The sequence below is a fragment of the Ochotona princeps genome, chromosome X (assembly GCF_030435755.1).
Source record: "Ochotona princeps isolate mOchPri1 chromosome X, mOchPri1.hap1, whole genome shotgun sequence".
In the NCBI taxonomy this organism is placed as follows: Eukaryota; Metazoa; Chordata; class Mammalia; order Lagomorpha; family Ochotonidae; genus Ochotona; species Ochotona princeps.
The window spans coordinates 34,806,018-34,828,823 of record NC_080865.1 but is presented as its reverse complement, the minus strand read 5'-3'; the positions used below and the strand labels follow the sequence as shown (position 1 = coordinate 34,828,823).

General features: G+C 38.7%; 1 pseudogene; it reads right to left on the bottom strand.

Moving 5' to 3' along the window:
• Nucleotides 1-3,518: 3,518 nt before the first annotated feature.
• LOC118760592 (U6 spliceosomal RNA) lies at nucleotides 3,519-3,609 on the bottom strand (annotated as a pseudogene).
• Between the last annotated feature and the right edge of the window lie 19,197 nt (nucleotides 3,610-22,806).

The following is a 22,806-nucleotide window of genomic DNA, read 5'->3' as shown; positions in this document are numbered from 1 at the left end:
ACTCAGCTTCTCTTTCTGCACCTTCTGGGACTCCCATAACTCTTAGATTTGGCCTCTTAATAGTGTCTTTCAATTCTTGAATATGTTTTTTTGGCCTGATCAAGCTCTGCTTCCAGCTTTTTGTTTGCTTCCCCCTGATGACAGGAAATATCTTCCAATTCTGAGATTCTTTCTTCTGCTTGCTTCATTCCATTGTGGAGACTCTCCACTGTACTTTTAATTTGCTCTACTGTGTTCTTAATTTTTGATATATCAGCCTTAATTTGCTTTATTGCTTCCTTAAATTCTTTGAACTCTTGCATGAGCTTCTCATTTTTTATCAGAAGCTTTAAAATGAGTCATATGGATTCTGTGTCCCCCATTTTCTCAATGTCTTCCTCAGTTATCTCTGAGGTTGGCATAGGGTTTTGCTCCCTTGCAGGGGAGTTTTCAGCAATATTCATTGTGCCTTTGTCTCTTCTTTTGCTCTTGATCATTGGACTTCTGGTTAGCAGAGTCTTCTCCCTGGGGCAGGTTTCTAAGCTGTGTCACCCACAGGTCTACAATGCGATTTTACTTATTGCAGTTGGTACACAAATTTTTGCTTGCAGCCACTTGTGCCACTCCCTCCAGCAAGTTCCAGGTCTGGGTAATTAAGTTACATATCCACCATGATCTCTGTAGCCCCAGCTCTTGGCTCACCACTCTTCACCTCCTGTGATGCCGTGGTGAGGCTGCACCGTTGTCTCTACAAACTTTCTCCCACTTCCAGTTGGAGCAGGTCCCAGGATTAGAGAGACACCAGGTGTCCTATATAATTAGGTTGTTGGTGGCGCTGATCTTGTCGGAACCTGTTGGACATTAGGTCTGGGTGCCACATGGACCTATTTTGACCGGTACGATGCCACAGTCAGTATTATTTTCCTGCAGGACCACGGAACTCAGCGAGTTCTCACGAGCTCAGCACATGTGCAGCTCACTGTTGTCCCCTGCAGTCCTAAAGCTATTGCCACAGTGCCCAAAATGGTGCCTGACATGCCACTACTAGAGTTCTTGATCTGCTGGCCATCAGGTCTGAGGGCTACCCGGACCTGTCTTGGGTGGAACCTGTAGAATGCCACGTTGCTGCAGTTCACTGAGTCAGAAATGAGTTCACTCCCAGTTCAGCATATGATCAGTCCTGTCTTTGCCTCCTTACGCAAAATGGTGCCCAATTCAGCTCTGGGGGGGTGACTGGGCTATGAAATCCACGTGAAAGTCCCTTCCCATCTGGTTGCTGATGAAGTTCAGATTGCCATTAGCTGAATGCTGCTGGAGTATCAGTCCCTGCAACACCACACTGTTGTGTCCACTGCTTTCCTGAGTCTGTCAGTCTCCAGGTACCCCTCTGCTGTTGTTCTGTCCTTTCCTATTTCCTCAAATATGTCCTCTCTGATTCATCCTGATTAAATGTTTTTCAGTGCACTTAAATGTGTCTTTACCCTATTCTGCCATCTTGATTCTCCTATGCTTTCGTTTTAACAAAAAAAAAAAAAAAATTAGACCCCAGTCAGCTTCCCAGATGAATGTAAAGCCAGGGATGATTGTATAATTATTCTGCAGTTTGGCTACGCCTCTGTGGCAATGGTGGCAGTCACAGAACTTTTCACTTACTTTTTTCTTGGAGAAATGAAATCCCCTCTATGGGTTAGTTGAAGTAAATATGTTTTATCCCTTTATTTATGCATGTTTTCAGAGTCTTTATCCTTACTGTTTCCATTTATGATTTACTGAAGTGTTTCCATCAGTCTCCTGGGCATGTGATCCTGCCTTTGTTTCCAGAATTTACCATTGGCAGAGGTGAACGTAAGTCCTCCCTTCTTAGATCACAAATGATTCTTTAAAATATTATTTTCCCATTGAAACAAGCTGATTTTTCAATATGATAGAGACAAATGGCAAAGAAAATAGATTCCATTAACCTTGGGCTACTGCCACATTCTATTTGCTGTGAAGTGACTTTCATGATTAAATTCAATGTAGTGTCAAATAGTTCTATGATCTCTACTATATCCCCCATATGTTGAAACTCTAATGCCCATTCTGACAGTATTTGAACTATTATGTAATCAATGATAAAGGAAGTGAAACTTGTTAGGTCCTGATCTTTTGGAATTGCTTTTTTTATTTCATTTTATTTTATGACACAGTTTCATAGGCTCTGGGATTCCTCCAAACTCTCCCCATACCCTCCCCCCATGGTGGATTCCTCCACCTTGTTGCAATATTACAGTTCAAATTCAGTCAAAATTCTTTTATTGCAAGCATGTACCATGCAAAGAGTCCAGCATCCTATTGTCCAGATAAATTCAACAGTTTCTTGGCGAGACCATCTCTGATCTGACAGGTAGAGCTGGCAAAATATCATCCTGTCCAATGAAAAGCCATAACATAACATTGACAACAGTTTCCAACATTATGGGGTTAATTAACATTGTATTGAGTGACTGATATGTTAGAAAATGCAGGTTCTTAACCACATCCTGTGACTACTTCATTAACATTTCAATTATAGTTTGTATGCAACTGGCTTCTGTCTACCTTAAAATGGCTATAGGATACTATTCAGCTGTCTCATGTCTATTTTCATTTTAGTATTTAGCAGTTTATTGTGCTGAAGCATAATTTTTACTGAACTTGGTGGATTTTAGGCTAGTCCAAACTGGCTTATAACTCTAACAAGGCATATGTTAACAATTGAGGAGCAGAACCATTTTGGGAGTGGTGTGCAGAGAAATCTTCAATACCTTAGTGAGGAGTAACTAAACTTTGTGTCCTACCTAGTAGGTATATGTGAGTCCAAACTGACCATTTCCTGTCTGTTCTAAGCTTTGCTTGTTGTTCTCTACCTAATCTAATTGTTTTTTGGGGGGAGTGCTCCAGAGTGACCCTGATGGTCATTGCAAGAGAGGGTGGGGATCCAAAGTTGGAACTAAGTAAGGACCAGAGAAAGCTCCCCTCCCAAGTCCCGAAGGGAGTTTACTGTTCTTCTGTTTCTGAGGTCTGCTCAAGCCTCCTGGCTATTGTTCCAATGACATTAGATCCTGTGAGGAAGGATCTGGGCATCTTCCATCCCATGTGGGAGATTCATGTGGGAGTGGATGACCTCAGAGTTCTTGACCTACATGGCAGTCAATGAAATTTTTTTTTAACAATAGACAAAAGAGAGCCTACTATCCACTTTTGTGAAACAACAGATAACACACAGTGAGATTATGGTTGCCTACAAAGCTCAAAGAGGACCACCATGAAAACTGACTCTGTTGGATCTTGATCTAGAGATTCTAGCCTCCAGACCTGGAAGAAGATAAATTCCTGTCTATCTGGCAAAATGATTTATCTAGCAAAAACATTGTGTTCATGGAATACAAGTCTATATCTTGAGTAACTACCCAATTAAAACAAAATTCTGCTCCTTCCCTAATGGAAGAAATCCAATGTAATCAATTTGCTAACAGACTGATAAACCCAGGAGCATTCAGTGTTGGTCTCTGTTAATGGTAAATTGAATACTAAACAATTTCTTGCGCAAGGGCCATGCTAATCTCTGTATCGTTCCAATTTTAGTATATGTGCAGCCGAAGCGAGCACCTAAACAATTTCTATACCAGATTAGCCACAGTGAATAAAAATTTATATTGCTAAATCTGGCATACCCTGTATTCCTGACACCATGACAATTTTTTTCATCATTCTACTGGTCAATAACAAGAGTGGTTACAAAAAAAAAAAGCTGATTGGCAACATAAAATAAGTTACACTATTCAGTTAATTATTAAAATTCTATTTTAAGTAATCATCCTTTGAAAAGTACTCACATAAAAAGCATACATATTCAGAATTTTTACCCATTCAGAGAAGTCTAATCACATGCTTGCTGCCGAGATCTCTGTGTTACCAATGTTCTGTTCCTTCCTTGTTACTTATCATCCATCCAAGCCATTGACTATAATCCCCTGAGTCTAATATGCAGTCACATGTCTGGCCCTTTTTCCACTTATGAAAAATATGTGCACTGTATGAATTCTTCCCACTTGGAAAATTTTCCACCACCATTGTCCTTGTGGCATGTCCCAGAAAGGAACAGTAAATGTGCATTGCTACTCTTGACAAAGTAAATAGACTATTAGTAATCTTTTTGTAATTAATTTTTAATCATCTTACTTAGTTGATTAGGGTACAAATGGTCAAGGGCTACAGGGTGAATGTTTCCATACCAATATCATTTTTCCCTGTATCTGGGGTTAGGGGAGTAACAAAGGGAAAAGCCCCATCCAACCTCCCACCCATCCCAGATCCCCAACGGGAGGCGCGCTCCGAGGGTCCTGCTCAGTTTTGATAGTTCATCAGTTCTGGATTGCTGCCAATCTCTCAGTTCCAATCGCAATGAAACCTATTTAGAGTCCACTGGCTGACAGTCTCTTCATGGTTGGGGTTCTAAGATCAGCAGTTCAGGTGCAGGGATCTCCAAAGAAACTTCATCTGAGATGATACCAGACCTGGTTCTTGTATGCGTTTGCTAGTACAGACTCCAACATCGTCCGTCACACCAATCAGCTTATGCACATGCTGGTCGTTGTGATTGCTGGGTCTGTTCTGTTTCCAGCCCTGTCTTTCTCGTGAACCAATGGGTGTTGTAGTCCAGCTCGATCCTGCCCACTTTATACTCGTTCCTCAGGTAAACCAGTTGGAGCTGCAGCCTAATTGGGGTGACTCCCCATTACCCCTACCAGTTCTGCCCCCCTACCCTAGTTCCCATGCTTGCCAGTATGTACTGCAGGCTTGTCCAGTCTGTCCCACATCCCATTTAGCTCTCGCACATGTCAATGGGCATTGAAGCCTAGTTCAACCCAACCAACCTACTATCCAGTCCATACACCTACTGGCAGGTGCCTTTCTGTCTAACCACCCCTGCCCCTGTCCTGGTTTTTGAGCTGTCCAGTGAGCATGGTAACCCAAGAGGGAGGTGCCCACTATCTCCCTTCTAGGCCACACCCACTCCCAGATTGTGCATTCTCCAGGTGGTTCTGGCATTTGACGTGACAGAATTAGCTCCCAGTGCCAGCCTCTGCCAGCTAATGCTGCGGCTAAGCCTACCAACCCTCACCCACTCTAATTTTTGCTTGTACCAGTCGGAACAGTCAGCCCACCGTGGTCCTTCCTTTATCTAGCTCACATGAGGCCCACAGGTGTTATAGCCCTGCCTAGTCCGATCTGCCTCCATCCCGACTCACGATTTCCAATGGAAGTAGTTGTCCCACAGGGGAGCCCACATTCCCCTATTGGCTCTACCTCCTCCCCCTGATTATCACATGTGCTGTTAGGGCACTGCAACCACATCTGGTACGGCTCATCTCACCTTGGCATTCCTTAATGTGTACTGGTATGTTTCGCAACCGGACCTGGCCCGACCCATACTCTGTTCTGGTGTTCATATTTGCCAGCGGGTGATGTGAACAGGTTCAGCCTGGTCTGCCCCCAATCCATGCCATGTGTATGCCAGTGGGATAATTTCCATTGCCTGTTCTGGGCTGTTTGTTATTGTGCTTCTTGCGCTTACCTGCAGGGACTGTGTCCTGCCAGAGAAGTTGTCCAGGCTCCTCCATCAGAAACTCTCCCAGTGCCAGATTTCACGCATACCAGTGGGTCCAAGAGCCAGCCCTACTCAGTTCACCACCTGTCTTAGCAGGAACAGTGGCTTTTCCTGACTGGCCTTCAGCCCAATCTGGTTCTTACTGTTGGGTGTTTCAACCCAGCCTCGGCTCTTCCATACCCCCATACAGCTCACACATGGTTCAGTAAGGGCTGAGACCTAGCCTAGTCTGTCACACATCTCCCCTGGTCCTCTAGAGCACCAGATGGTGTTGGAGTTTGGCCCGGCTTGGCCCAGTCCTAGTCCACACTTGTGCCAAGGGAGATTATAATCGTATACTGATAAGAACACAGCCACAATGCCCATGCGCTCCTTGGTGGGAAACTCAGCCATTAGCTCCCCTACCAGACCTATTCCCAGCCTTAGATCATGTGAAGGCCAGTGGTTGCTCTGACACAGCTTGGCAGAGCCCCTCACTTGTCCTGGCCCCTTAGATGCTGTGGCTTAGCGTCCCTGTCTCACTCAGATCAGTAGGTGCGAGGACCTACTTGGCATGACCTGTCCTCCAATCTGATTTCTGTTGTTTCTTGTGAGCTAAGGTTTGTTCTGCCCTGCCCATTCTGCCCCCTTCCAGTGGCAGCCTGGCCCACTCCACATCCTGTTTTAGGGTGCACATTCAGGTGCTGCTGCCTTGACCTACCTAGACTGTTGTGGGTTCCTTTACCTGTGAGTGATGGCAGGTGGCATGGTCACACCTAGCTTAGACCATCGCAACCCCAGCTTGCGAGCTAACCAGGGGGACTTGTATTTCCACAGGGTTGGGCCCACACAACCCCACAGAGTCTACCCCCAGACCAAATTCTCTTGCGTGCTGGATAGTGTCTTGACCCTGCCAAATGTGACCACTCCACCACCCAGTCGGGTAATGGTACCCAACACTGCCAAAAAGGCCTCCATTCATAGCCTTGGTGTGGGCTGGTGTGTAGCAGTCAGGGATGTTCTATGCTACCAGCCCATCTCTGGATTCCTAATTGGGCTGATGAATCTGTCTAACCCAAATTATCTTCTGGATACTTCCCTCCAAACCACCGGGTCTCAGTCCCCACGCAAGCCTGAAACTTTCAAAATCCTGTCACTGGGAATCACCCAGAATTCATTTCTCACCTACACTAAAATTGGACTTAGTCATGGGTGACCCTGGGCAGCAACTAGATATCTTAAAAATCCCAGAGTTTTCCACTGGGCAGCCAGCAGGCAAAGCCTGGCACCGCTTGGTGCACTGGATGCCCTGGGGGAGGCCAAGGACTCGTTCACTGCCTTCCAGCAGTGTCTTTGGTGTGAGTCCCCAGCATTGGGTCCGACCCAGCAGCCCCCCCCCCCACAGCCACCACACTGCAGGGAGCTGCAATTGCCCCCAACCCTAAGGCCCGAACCCCTCCCAAACTCGTCCAGCCACAAGATTTTAGCGCCAGGGCAGAGCTAGAAATTTTAACCCAGTTCCCAAGTTCCCTCATGCTGACTTACCCTGAGGGAAGAGCTCTCTTGGGTCCTGGGTGAGGCCGAGGACTCGTTCACTGCCTTCTGGCAGTGTCTTTGGTGTGAGTCAACAGCATTGGGTCTGACCTGGCAGGGGCACCCCTCACAGCCGCCACACTGCAGGGAGCTGCAGTTGCCCCCAACCCCAAGGCCCGAATCACTTCTAGTAATCTTTACTAACAGTTTTGAAATAAGCAGCACTGGAAAGATCAAACCCTGGATACCAAGTATGAGAAGTTGTGCTAATTTGCTCAAGCAATGAAACTACATCTTGTAAAGAAGTTGCAATTGGAGTCACCATCTTATACAATGTGGGTAAGATTATGATACACCAACATAATTATTTGAAAACCATCAGTTTTACACATGGTTTAAATAAGATAATTAATTGCAGACTGAGTGGAAAACCTGTGTTTCCATTCTTGTGAGGATGAAACTGCGATACTTCTAAATCCCCATAAGAATGATATCAAAAAAGACTAAGTGGGAAGATGTAAGCTTTCACCTAGTTGGCTAGTATTATGGCTTCTGCCTATACATATCAGCAGGGACAGCTCAGAAGCCTCAGCTTCCTCTATCACATGCTAGCAGTTAGGTGCTCCACCGTCTCCTAACTAGAAAGCTGAAGTGAAGAGCTGGAAATTTCACATCACCAAGCAAGAAAAACATTTCCTCCATTTTAGTGTCAATGAAGACTTATCGAGTCAAAATGCCTACCCTCATCCAACAGTACTAAAGGAGTGCCTTTCCTTCTGTTAAAATGCTTGGGAAAAATTGGGTGACAACCAAATTCTCTCTGCTAGAATATTTTAAAAAGTCAGTTAAAACAGTTCAAATAATTGCTAAATTAACCAGAGTAGCCTAATACAGTGAAAAAGATCCATGTTTTGATAAAAGGAAAAAAAAAAGTATCATACCAAGAACAGAAGGAACTACAGCAGGAAAATAACCTAATATAAAAATATTTACAGAAGTGTTAGAAATACCTGACAAATAGTTGAAAATAACCATTATAAAAATGCTTCAATGCACAATTACAAACACATATGAAAGAAATAAAAAGTGGGAAATATTCCAAAACAGAAAACACAGCAAGAAAAAAATAAAAGAGAAAGAGAGAGAGAACAAACAGAAAATATGAGTTGACATATAAAATAAGTGAAATGCAGTGCACCAGTGGACTCCACAGCAAAATGGATAAGAGAGGACAGAAGTTAGAATCAATGATCTAGAGAATAAAATGGTGGGGATTATCCATTTTGAATAATAAAGAGAAAATATACTGGGAAAAAAACAGTGAACAGAACCTATTGCACATTAAAAAAAAAAAAAACTAGAGCAAGCATTTGTGTACTTGAAAGCTCAAATTAAGGAAAGAAAGAAGGAAGACTGAAAAACTATTCAAACGATGGCTGAGCTTTTTCTTAATTAGCCAGAAACATAAGCTGATATATTCAAGGTCTTGAATATAATACAAATTCAAGTAATGGAAAAGGTCCATTATACTGTCCCAACTCAAAACCACATCATAACTGAACTTCTGAAATGTAACAATAAAGAAAAGTCTTAAAAGCAGTTGCAAATGGGTTTGCTACCTACTTGAGAAAAAGAACAGCAATGACAGCATATTTCTAATCAGAAATCAGGAGATCAGGAAGAGAAAACAATTTATTTTTAGGTACTTAAAGGAACACAAAAACATATACTCAACAAAATGATGCTGAGAGGGAAAAATAAATGCACATGTTCTCAGATGAAGGAAAATATAATTTGTCAACAGTAGACAAAAATAATGACTAATACAATTCTATAAAAGAAAGAAATAATAAAATAAAGATGCCAGAATTATTAGGAAGGAATAAAAGCCAAAGTATACACATTTGAGTAACTACAATAGATTTTTCCCCCTTAGGCTTTCTAAATAATGTGAACTAGTTGAAACAATTCTACACCACCATTATTTTGATTCAAATTTATGTAAAGGAAATATTTTTATTTTTAACAGTAAAGAATAAAATGAGATAAGTTTTGTGTACTTAACCTGAATTGACAAAACAGCAGTATCAGAAGATGGAGTGAGTGAGAGAGAATGATGACCGGCAGAGAAAAAAAATATAAAATACTCAAATTACCAATATTACAAATATGTGTATAAACAGTATAATAACCAGGCCAGCCATTTGAAACAAAAACACAAGGAGAGACACAAGAATAATAGACATAAATTTGTAAAAATGTTCAAGAAATCTACAAGAATTCAGAATAATGAACACAGGAAAAGAAAATATATAAAAAAGGCAGGAGAACAAAAGCCCTCTGAAGTCTTTCCGTATCATTTATATTAAATAATAGTCCAAATATATTATTTAAAGGATAAAGGATGTATAGAATGAATGACATCAACAAAATGATGAATAAGAATTTCTAGGCCCTCAGTGTAGTATTGACATAACAGTAGATACTGAATAAAACAACTTTATAAGCACTGCCAAAGTCAGTTAAAACTATAATAACAAAAACCAAAGAAACACCCAATCAAAAAAAGTGAACATTTTGTTTTACTTTTGCTTCAACCCATTTTTGGAATCACAAGATGAGGAAAAGCATTTACTTCTTAATTTTCTGTCTCAAAAATGGGAGAAGTATCACAAAACGTATCTGCTTTGACATAATTTCTCTGTGGATTGCTAAGTGATTTGTTTCTATTTTGCCTAACTTGTATGTCAAGGCTACATATCTTGGACCTCTGGCTGCAAAATATTATATAAGGCAATGATGAGTAATATAACTGAAACAATAAATTCATTAGATAGAAAAGATTGATAGCAGATTTAAGAAAGTAAGGATAATTGAATTCAAGCCTGAGGAGCCCGAGAGAAAAAGTATAAAAGCAAGTGAACAGAAATTAATGGATTTTATGAAACACAATAAAGGCAAACAATATAAGCTTTAGTAGAATACCAAAGAGAGAAGAGAGAAAAAGAAACAGGGGGATTTCCTGGACACATAACAGCTGGAAACTTGACACGTTTGAGGAGCGGCATGGTTCTACAAATCACAATGCTCAATGAGTTTCAAGCAGAATAAAACTAAAACAATTCAAAAAGACACACTGTAATCAAACTGTTTAAAGTGAGAGACAAGATTCTTGAGAGAATAAAGAGAGATATAACTCATGACTAATTGATCCTGTGTAAGACCGTAAATGGATTTCTTAGCAGGAATTATGTAGGCTAGAATGTGGATGTAGTTAGTGTCCTGAAAGAAAAACAATTCCTGTAATTTAAAAATATTACATCTGATAAAAAAAAACGTTTTCAGAAATTGAGAGGGTGAGTATTTGGTACCCTTGCTTGAATTGCTCATAGCCTGTACTTGACATTGAACCTGCCTTCATTTCCAATTTCAGCTTCTGTTAGTGCAGACGCTGGGAAGCAATAGCTCAAACATGTGAGTCCCTGCCACCCATGTGAAAGACCTTGATTGAATTCTGGGACCCTGGCTTCAGCTGGGGCCAACCCTACCTGTGGCTGGCATTTAGAGAATGGAACAGTAGCTGAAATATCTCTCCCTCACACTTTCTCTCCTTTATTCCTTCATCCTAGTCTCTCTCTCTCCTTTTCAATAAGTAAAATATTAAACATGAAGAAACTAAGACATTTTCATGTGAAAAGAAGCTAATAGTTTATCATCACTGTGTTTGTCTTACAGAAAACACTAATGGGAATCCTCAAGACTGAAATGCATAAAGGAATGACGGTATCTCAAAAAAAAAAACAAAAAAAAATATTAAATTAGTTAGTAAGGCAAATTCACCAACAAATACAAAATGACTATTTGGTAATTTTTGTTGGTAATTGAATTTTTATTTTTCTGTAGAATTTAAAATGATATATCTACCTGAAATGGTCACCTATCATTTATAGTATCAATATTATAAAATAAGAAAGGACTATAAAGTAAGTTGAAAATAAAGAAATAAAAATTTCTTAGAATTCTTAACTTACAACATTGACTGTGGGATACCATGTGCTATCTTCACACACACACATGCATATATGTAAATATGCAATGTGTAAAGTCTAAATCAGGGTAAGTACATTATTTCCTCAAACATGTATCACTTTTTTATGGTACAGATATTCTAAATACTTTCTTTTATCCTTTTTTGTTAAATATCTAGCATATTATAAATAATCCAGTATCACATATGAGTGCCAATTTTTGCGCTGGCTGCTCCATTTCTGGTCCTGTTCTCTGCTAATGAGACTGGGAAAGCAGAAGGGTATAATCCAAGTGCCTGGCATCCTATATCCATGCAGGAGACCCATAATAAGCTCCTGGCTCATAGCTTCCACATGGCCCAGCTCTGAATATGGTAGCCATTTGGGAAGTGAAGCCATGGATGGAAGAGTCATCCAGCCCCTTTTTCATCTAAAGAACAGAAATACCTTTTTGTGTGTGTGAAGTCTCATTTGTCTATTTTATTTGGTTTCCTGCACCTTTGAGATCATATGCCCCCCAAAATCTGTGCTCATTCACATGTTCTAAAGCATTTGTCTTAAAGTTTCTTATACTATTTTAACAGTTTCAACGCCTCACATAACAGTGAAAGGCAATTATATAATGCCATTCTTCTGTATGTATTTATTTTTTTTAGAATTAATCATTGAGGGGTCTATTTTTTTCGCTGATGTGTGTTCTTAGCATCTTTGTGAAAAATCCGTTGCCTGTATATGTATGTGCTTTTACGTTTCAATTCTCTTCTGTTCCTTTGACCTATACGTCAGTTGTTACACCAATACCATGCTGCTGTAGTTACCATATTTTTAGTGTAAGGATTCCTGTCTTTGTTTTTGTTGATTAAGATTACTTTGGCTTGGGCCTGGCACGGTGGCCTGGCAGCTAAAGTCCTCACCTTGCTTGCACACTCAGGATCCCAAATTGGTGCTGGTTCTAATCCTGGAAGCCCCACTTCCCATCCAGCTCCCTGCATGTGGCCTGAGAAAGCAGTGGAGGACGTCCCAAAGCCTTGGGACCCTGCACCCCTGTGAGAGACCCAGAGAAAGTCCCTGGTTCCTGGCTTCAGATCAGCTTAGCTCTGGCCATTGCGCTCACTTGGGGAGTGAATCATCAGACGGAAGATCTTCCTCTCTGTCCTCCTCTCTGTATATCTGATTTTACAATAAAAATAAATAAATCTTTTTTAAGAAAAATGATTGCTTTGGCTTTTTGAGAAATTTTTTATTCCATACAAATTTCAGTAGCATCTTTCTATTAAAATAATTTCAGTGGCATTTTGATAGGAATGAACTCAATCTGTGTTTTTCTTAAGGTGTGTAGACTTTTTAATGATACTGGCTCTTCCAATTCAAAAACACGAGTGTCTTTGCATTTCTTTGTGTACTCTCCAATTTCCTTCATCAATATTTTAAATGTAAATATTTTTAAACTTCTTTGATTAAATATTTTAAATTTTAAATTTCATAGGTATTCAAAACGGCATCTCTTTCTATACCAGAAAATTCACCATTGATATATAGCAATACAACTCATTTTTGTGTTTGATTTTATGTTATATGAATTTTCTAAATTCATTTGTTAGTTCTAGCAGCTTTTGGTGGATGCTTTGCAGTTTTCTGTACAAAATATGATGGGATCTACAGCGAAAATTTTACTTCCTCTTTCCTAGTGCCAAAGCATGCTGTTTCATATCGAATTGTTCCTTCTAGCATTTTTAGCACTATGTTGAACAAAAGTGGTGAAAGAAGTATTGTCTTTTTCGAGGTCTAAGAGAGAAAATCAAATGCTTTTCTACTTTCACTAGAGTCTTACGTGTTAACTTATTGTATATGGCCCTGATTATTATGGGGTATATTCACTCTACTTCTAATTTTGTACAGAAATTTTGGCATGAAAGCATGTTGTATTTTATGGATATGTTTTCTCCATCTGTTGAGTTGATCATATCATCATGTGGTATATGATGTTCATGTGGTATGTCTTACTTATGTTGAAACATCACTTATTCTAGACCTGAATGCTACTTTACTATGAAGAGTAATCTCTTTAATATTTGCTGGGTTTTATTTGCTAGTATCTTGCTGAGAATTTTTGTATCAGAGTTCACTAAGGGCATTGGCATGCAGCTTGACTTTTGTTATTTTTGCATCCTTTATCAAATCTGAGTAGACAAGGCAACACAGAACTTATAGAATTCATTTGGAATTATTTTTTTTTCCTCTTTCTTGGTAGTAATTCTTTTTAAATATTGATATAATTCAGCAATGAAAAAATCTACTTCCGGTCATTTCAGTAATGGTATACTTCTAAAAATGAATTATTCATTTGTTTGAAAAGCAGAGTTACAGAGAGAGCAATGAGAAAGAGATATAGGGAGATGTGTGTACGTGTGTGTGTGCGTGTGTGTGTGTAAAGAGAAAGAGAGTCCACTGGTCTACTCTCCAAATGCCCTCAACTTGTCATGGCCTGACCAGGACAAAAACAGGAGTCTGGAACTCCATCTACATCCCACATGTGGGTATCATGGTCCCAAGTTGCAAGGTCATCTGCTGGTTGAATGGAACTGGCATTCATAAGGAAATGTCGATATCACAGACAGTAGCTTGACTGACTGTACCACAATGCAAGTCCCACAATATTATTCCTTTTTTTTTTTCATGGCTCAATCTAGTCACTCACTATCAGAATGAGAAGGCCATCTACTTTTACATGCCTCAACACAATTCTGACACAAATTGACAAGAGTAACTACAAAGATAAAAACTGAGCTTCAAAAAGTAAACATGTTGAGGAGGAGTAATGGCATACAAATAGAGAATTTTTAAATTTTTGTCTCATCTTTATAATGTTGTTATTTTGAAATAGTTTATTAGCTAAAAGATGTTTTGCAAGCCATATCACACCACAAATTTAAAAATCTACAGTCCATTTAACAAAAACAATAAAAAAGAATTGAGGCATATTACCAGAGAAAATCACATAAACACAAAGGAAAATTTCAGATGAGGGAAAAGAGAAAAGAGAAACTACAGGAAAATTAAAAAAAAAAAACAGATATCATAAATTAAGATCTGCCTTAACAATAACTTTCGTATATATAAAGAAATTAAGTTCTTCAACAAAAAAGCAGAGTGAATGGATTAAAAAAAAAACAGTAACAATCAACTGTTGTCCACAAGACATTTATTTCCAGACCAGGTCTTTGGCACGGTAGTTAAGAGCTGCCTTGGAGTACTGGAGTCCAAACTTCTCCAAAAACAGCACAACTTCCTGCTAATGGGTATTCTGGGAGACAGAAGACAATAGTTGAAGTACTTTGGTCCCTATTACTCACATATGAGAGCCAAAGCAAGTTTTGCATTAACCTGGCCTAGTCCTAGCTATTAGGGAGTAAACCAGTGGATAGAAAATTTCTCTTTCTTCTCTCAGCATTTCAAACATAGTGAAAAATAAAAAATAAACATTCCAGCTATAAAGATCAACATAGAGGAAGTAAAAGGATGGAGCAAGATATCCCACTACACTGGCATCTAAAAGAAAGCAAGAATATCCATATTTATGTCAGATAAAATGGACTTTAGATCAAAATCAGTAAAAGGAATATAAGGAATATCATTGTATTAAGGGATCAATTCAATAAGAGATATAGTAGTTGCAAATATAAATGTAGTCAACATCAGTTACCAAATATATAAAGCAAATGTCAACAGAAATAAAGGAAGGGATAGATTCTAATACATCAATAGGAGATGTTAATATCCAATGTTTAGCAATGGTCTAATTATCCAGTCAGAAAATCAACCAAAAACCAAAGAACCATACCCTAGATCAAATGGGCCCCATAGACAAATGTAGAATGTTACATACAGAAGCTACAGAATGCACATTCATATCAGTAGCACATGGAACATGCCTGAGAACAAATCATATAGTTAGATCATGAATGAAGACTCCATTTATAAAGAATTTGTAGCTGTTTTTGTCAATTTGTGTTTTCTAGTTTCCAGACAAAACATATAGTTTTGTATCATGTTTACAATATTATAAGATTCTGAGTTTGTATGCATATTTATTCTTTCTAGTGAATTTCATACCTTCTGATATTTTCTGCTTACTAATTAGGATCTCTTTCTTTCATTTTGAAAATCTTCCTTTAGCGGTTCTTGTGGTTCCTATACTTATTCTTATAACACCCTTTCTTTTTTTATTATTTATTATTTTTACTTCATTAATTACATTGCATTATGTGACACAGTTACATAGGTACTTGGGTTCTCCCCACCCCTCCCCTTTATCTGAACATCTCCCCAAAATCATCCAAGTTGATTCAATATCTAAGAAGCTCCTTAAAGACACGGCACTTGGGACCTAACACATTTTTCACACATGAGTAACCCAGGGTTCTAAGTTAAGTTATATGGAATTTGTTCCTGCTTCCTTCTTATGACCATCCTACCTCCCTGGAGCAAATGCCATTCTCTTTGCCTAATTCTCTCTCTCTCTCTCTCTCTCTCTCTCTCTCTCTCTCTCTCTCTGTGTGTGTGTGTGTGTGTGTGTGTTATCTCTTTTCTTCTAGAGTCAGAAGTTTAACAATAGTTATAGATTTAGCTTCATTATATTTCCCAGGAAGGTAAGCAAATTGTCCTAGACTTATGTTGCACCTTCTCCAAGCTTCAGAGGTGGGTGTGTACATTAATTCACCTGCAATTACAATATAATCACATAAACAGAACAGTGAGTTTTTCAAGGCACACATACCTATTTTTTTAAACCTTAACACTATGAAAAACTTATTTTCCAGGGCACAGTTATGATCTATGCAAGGCCAGCTTGAACAATTATGCAATTCATAGTCCAATGCTCCTTTTATTCTGCCATCGGCCTATAGATCAAGATAGCTTACACCCACAGTGGGTTCAGCCCTTTCTCCAAAGCCAAGGAGCTGGCAGCCTTAGAAATGTTAAGCATTGATTGCAAACCCCACCCGCCAGTCCACTGCATTAGAAGTATTCTATCCAAACTGCTAGAGGCACACAAAACACTAGGATGTGTTAAGTATGAAGTGAAAATCTGCTTTGCATTTGCAGTTTGCAGACTGCAAACCACAAAGTGTTGGTTTGAGGCTCAAGAGACCTTACAGTATTTGCGCAAGCTTGCAATCTGAGAAAATGACAGAATTTTCAGTGACAGATTCTTGGACAAAAGTCAGGAATATGTACGTAAAATTAAAGAGAAGGAAGCAAGTGGGAAAGTGATTCATTGAAACCCATCTTAGAGTACTGCCTAGGTGAAAGAACGTTGAGGCTCAGAAAGACGAGGTAATATCGTTGAGATTTCATTAGCAATTCTTGGCAATTTGCTTCACAATCCTCTTTCTCTTGAATCAAAGCCTATGGTGTTCAGGTTTCATGTCATCAGGAGAGACTTAACGAGAAGGGAACAGGGAGCCATAGGAAAATGGCATTAGTTTGCCTGCACGGATATTGAGTAAAGATGAGAACTTCCAACTTGCTCGGAATGGAAGAAATCCCCACTGACTTTCATCCTAGCTTATTTTATATCATCTTAAAATCATTTAATAATTTACATTATGTAACTGATAGTGTGCCTGACTCAGACACATAAAAGAAATATATTTCTTTTTTAAAACAAAAAAGATTTATTTATTTTTATTGGAAAGTCAGATATACAGAGAGAAAGAGACAGAAAGATATTCTGTCCACTGTTTCACTTCCAAAGTGGTTGCAACGTCCGGAGCTGAGCCAATCCGAAGCCAGGAGCCAGGAACTTCTTCTGGGTCTCCCACACATGTGCAGGGTCCCAAAGCCCTGGGCAATCCTCTACTGCTTTTCCCAGGCCAGAGGCAAGGAGCTGGATGGGAACTGGAGCAGCTGGAACTCAAACCCGGAACCCATATGGGATCCAAGCAGTGCAAACAAATCAAGGATATAGTGACTAGGCTGTCACACCAGGACCAAGAGGAAGATATTTCTTCTTCTTTTTTTTTTTTTTGAGATTTATTTATTTTTATTGGAAAGTCAGATACACAAAGAGGAGGAGAGACAGGGAGATCTTCCCTCCAATGATTCACTCACCAGGTGGCCACAAAGGCTAGAGCTGAGCCAATCCGAAGCCAGGAGCCTGGAGCTTCTTCCAGGTCTCCCACGTGTGTTCAGGGTCCCAAGGCTTTGGGTGGTCCTCGATTGCTTTCCCAGGCCACAAGCAGGGAGCTGGAAGGGAAGCGGGCCGTTGGGATTAGCGCCAGCGCCCATATGGGATCCTGGCACATTCAAGGTGAGGACTTTAGTTGCTAGGCTGTCTCGCTGGGTTCAAGGAAGATACTCCTAATAACTTGGCTTTGTAAGTGAAATAAAGAACAATATTATCTTGGCAAGTGAGGTATAAACTAGAGCTTCTCAACACCATTTAGAGCATGAACTTAGGTAGTTACAGAACTTTCTGTTGCTCTTGGTGAATAGGTGATGCTCTCCATTTATCCAATTCACGGTTATAATAAGGACCAAGATGAGTTCATGTTAGGTTTCACAATGGAACATGAATGCCAGCCTTCTTTATGTAACTGGATCATATAAGACATGCTAGGTGGCTGCTGTCCCTTTCTAAGTTTACAGTTACTTGTTTGATTAAATGTGGTATAAAGAAATACAGGGAGATAGAAGAGAGAGCATCAAAACAAACAAACAAATAAACAAAAAATCTAGAATAGATAGAGAACAACAAAGAAAGCTTAGAAGCAGACAGGAAATGGTCAGCGGGGATTCACTTACACCTCACTGGGTGGGACACAAAGATTAGTTACACCTCACTAGGGTATTGAAGATTTCTCTGCACACCTCTCCTAAAACTGTTCACCTAAACTGTTGACATATGTCTTGTTAGAATTATAGAGTTAGACTACCCGAAAAACAGCCAGGTTCAGCAAAATCATGCTTCAACGCTATAAACTGCTAAATACTAAAATTAAAATAGACATGAGACAGCTGAATAGTAATCTATAGCCATTTTAAGGTGTATAGAACCCAGTTGTGTATAAACTAATAATTAAAATGTCAATGAAGAAGTCACAGGATGTAGTTCAGAACTTGCATTCTTTTTTTTTCTTTTAACATATTGGTTAATCAATACCATGTCAATTAATTCCATAACGTTATAAATTGTTACTGATGCTATGTTAGGGCTTTTAATTGATCGGAATGATACTCTGCTGGCTCTACCTTCAGACCAGAGATGGTCTCCCCAAGAAACTGTTGAACTGGGCCCGGCAGCGTGGCCTAGCGGCTAAAGTCCTCGCCTTGAATGCCCCGGGATCCCATATGGGCGCCGGTTCTGGTCCTGGCAACTCCACTTCCCATCCAGCTCCCTGTCTGTGGCTTGGGAAAGCAGTCGAGGACGGCCCAGGGCTTTGGGAGCCTGCACCCGCATGGGAGACCCGGAAGATGTTCCTGGTTCCCGGCTTTGGATCGGCGCTCACCGGCCCATTGCAGCTCTCTTGGGGAGTGAAACATCGGATGGAGGATCTTCTTCTCTGTCTCTCCTTCCTTCTGTATATCTGACTTTGTAACAAAAATAAATAAATCTTTTTTAAAAAAAGAAACTGTTGAACTTATCTGGACAATAAGATGCTGGACTTTATGCTTGGTATATGCTTGCAATGAAAGAATCTCAACTGAATTTGAACTGTGGCAATGCAGCAAGGTAGAGGAATCCACCAGGGGGAGAGGGTATGGGGAGGGGTGGAAGGAATCCCAGTGCTTATAAAACTGTGTCACATAATGCAATGTAATCAATAAAAAAAAAAAAAGGAAAAAATTCTCTCTTCCAAAAAAAAAAATTACTATCAAAATCAATTCTCTTTCTCTCTTGTGAACTTGGTTTCCACATTATAGCATTAATAGGTGTATTAATCACTATTTAGGAGACTAGCTGTCTAAAAGATTCATTTGAGTCCCCACAGTAACAACACACACATTAAGTATTTTGGAAAATTTTATTTTTATTTAAAAAAAATACACATAGTACAAGCTCACTACAGAACAATGAACAACAAAAAATATAAAAGTAAAGTTTAACTCCCTAATGACAATTATTATTAAAATTGGACTATTCATTATTCTGAACATTTCCTATATACATTTATTTATAATTACATATTCAATTTGATTTTTACATGTAAAAATGCAATCACGTTTTATACCATATTGTGAAACTTGTTTATTTCACCATAGAATCGATCATGAAAATTATATATATGTGGAAGACTCATATTACTTTACTCATGTTGTGTGTTTGACATGCATCTCTTTCATCTTTCTCTTCCCAATCTCACTGAGTCCATATTTGCCCCTTAACTTGGAGTAAAGTTCATAATTCAGCAGAATTAAGAATTACGAATTTGTGGATCCATATGTATCGAAAGGAAAATTTAAAATACTTAAAGAGAAATAACCCTTTGTGCATATTCACTTCATTAATGATGTCTATGTACCTCTGGTTTTCTTCTACATTTAAAAAAATTCTCTACATTTAAAATGGCATCAAAACTCAACACTAAAAGATTCACTTAGAGTATAACAATGTGAGAAGCACCACTAGTAAAATTTATTTAAAGATCCTGGAAACTATCCCAAAGACAAAGGAAACAGGATTTCCTTTTCTCCCAGCACACAACAGGAAGGCTCTCTTCCCAGGAAGTACAGAATTTAGACATTCTGCACAATGTCCCAGAGATGCGTGTTTCTGAGACTTAGTTTAGAAGTGAGAACTTCCTTCTCTGCCTAAGCTCCACTTGTGGAATGGAGATTTTATGGATGGAACATACCAAAGATGCTGAGTGCTAATAACTTGGCCACCAGCTTGGGAGATGGTCAATAGAGGTAGAAGGAACAAGCCAAGCAGACTTCAGACTACTTTTCTCACCCTAAAGAAAGCTGTTACTATAACAGAGATATCACTGAAAGATATGTTTGACAATGTCTCCAGTTCTAGAACTCTGCATCTGAATTTTTGTATAGTAGAGATGTAGGCAATAAAAGAGATCACGCTTAATTTCTTCCCAAGGAAATAACTCTATTTGCAAGAGCATGAATTTAACCTGAGCGTACTCTCAAAAAATAAAGAAGGTTAAAAAAATAGTGAAGGTTATGATGAAGGAAACTGAGGGGGGGAATTTATAGATCTAATGAAGACACATGGCCAAAACTGTAGAATTGGCAAAGTTGAAGGACAAAATTACGGCGTGAAATAGATGGAAAGAGCTCTGCTGAGATCAAAACAAATCACTCACCACAGAAACTAAGCCATAAAAACTCACAATTTGATTAGCTTCATTTGCAGTGGAATTTTATGACTTTTTGTTGTAAACAAAAACACAACTTGGCAACAATGAGCGGAGTTTAACAGAAAAAAAAAAAAAAGATGAAACTGGTGCTGACCATTACCACATTCATCCCCATGTAACTGAGGTAAACCCAGAGCTGCTTTGGAGAAGTGTCTACAGCTTAATTCCCAACAGAAGATTGAAGGCAAGTAGACTTCAGAGAAATAATTCAGCCAGCCATTATCCAATAAAGGAATTTCTGAAACATCCAAGCGATGCTCCTCCAACTTCTTTCTTTTTCTGTGTCAAGAGGTGGAGGTTTATTGAAATATGAACATTCGAGAACACCAAATTATTTTTTAAAAATCAAAAACCAAACAAAAATGTATGATTTATATACTGAAAAACACAAGCAATAGAAACTCAGTCGCTAGAACCTGTGGATGATCTTATAAGCATTCCAATGTTTTACCCCCAAGCAACTCCATACATAATAAGAAAATCAGACACAAAGACATCAATGAAAGGATACCAACAATATGAAGAATCAAGGAAATGTCACACCTTCAAAAGAATGCAATTGTTCTCCAGAAATAGATACTACACTAAAAAAAAGTCCATAAAATGCATGAAAAAGAATGCAAAATAATGATGTTAAGGAAACTATGAGTTACAAGAGGATACCAAGGAATAGTTCAAATAAATCAGAAAAGTAATGAATGATCTAAAGAGATGTGCAATGAGGAGACTGAAAAGACTCAAAAAAAACCAATAAGATGTATTGAAACTGAAAATTTTTATTAAAGAAATAAAACAACTGCAATTTATAGCTTCAATAACACCATATACTGAGGAGAACAAAGAATTTATGATCTTTAGAGGAAGACATTTGAACTAACTCACTGAGTTAATCACTGAGAAAGGAAGGTAAAACAATGAAGACAGCCTTTGAGAAATACAGGACAGCATAAAGTACAGAGATACTCCTATTATATAAGAATACCTGCAGAAAAGATAAGTAAAAAATGTATTGGAACACTATTTATTGAAATAATAGTTGAAACCATCCTGAGTATTGAAAGAGATATGGACATCCAATTAGAGGAAGCTCAAAGGACTCAACCAGGAACAACAACAGCCACACAACAACCACCACCAAACACACACATACATCCCTCTACTGAGGCATGTTACAATCAAATTGCAAAAGTTAAGGAGAATGTGACAAGTTTGAGAATAATTAAGAGTTTCCCATCAAATGTCATTCTGGAACCTGATGCATAAACATATAAAGAGGAGTTAATGGAGCTAATTGCAACACTTCTCAAGCTTTTCCAAAGTATTTAAAAGGACAGAACTCTTCCATTTTCTTTTCTATGATATCAGTATTACTCTGACACTGAAACCAAGACACAACACAAAAAGAAAAGTACACACCAATATCTTTGGTGAACATAAATGAGAAAATTCTTAACAGAATGTTGGCAAATTCAATCCAACACCATATCAAAAATATCTTAGCACATGATCAAGTAAAATTTATCCCAGGAATTTCTTAGAATAGTGCACCATTTCCAAATCAAATAAATGTCAAAAATATCAAAAAGAATAAAGAAAAATAGTATCTAGTAAAACTAGTTAAGTAGCATTGTATCCAACTCAGAAGCTTTTTCACTGCAAAGAATCAGTAGAGAGAAAAAAGACATCCATTCGAATAAGACAAAATATCAAACAACTCAACTAAGGAAAATTTAATATTCAAGATGCATAAAAATGCAAATTGCAAATATGCCTGCTCTACTATGTTTATGGCACCACTCTTCACAATAGCGAAGATATGGAATCAACCAGGGTGTCCATTAGCAGGTGAATAGATGAAAGAAGAAAATGTGATAATTGAACACACATATGCAATTATGCATGTATATGAATATTATTTATGAAAATGGAGGAAATACCATCATTTGCAGCAAGATGCATGAAACTAGAAATGATGAAAAACATCTCATGAAAAAAGCAAAATAACAGAAGACAGCTATCACATTTCTCCCTCAAATGAAAAGCAATGAATTTGGACTCCTATCTCAGATTACACAGAAAGTTTAACTCAACAATTTAAATGTGAGAACTAATAGTATAAAACTCCTGGAAGAAAAATATGTGGATAAGTCTTCATTATGTTGAATTTTGCAAAAGAGTAATGACACCGAAAGCACGAATGGTAGAAGAAAGATAGCTATATCGTACTGCTCTTTGCTAAAACTAATAATGTGATTCAAAAAGCTTCATCAAGAAAGTG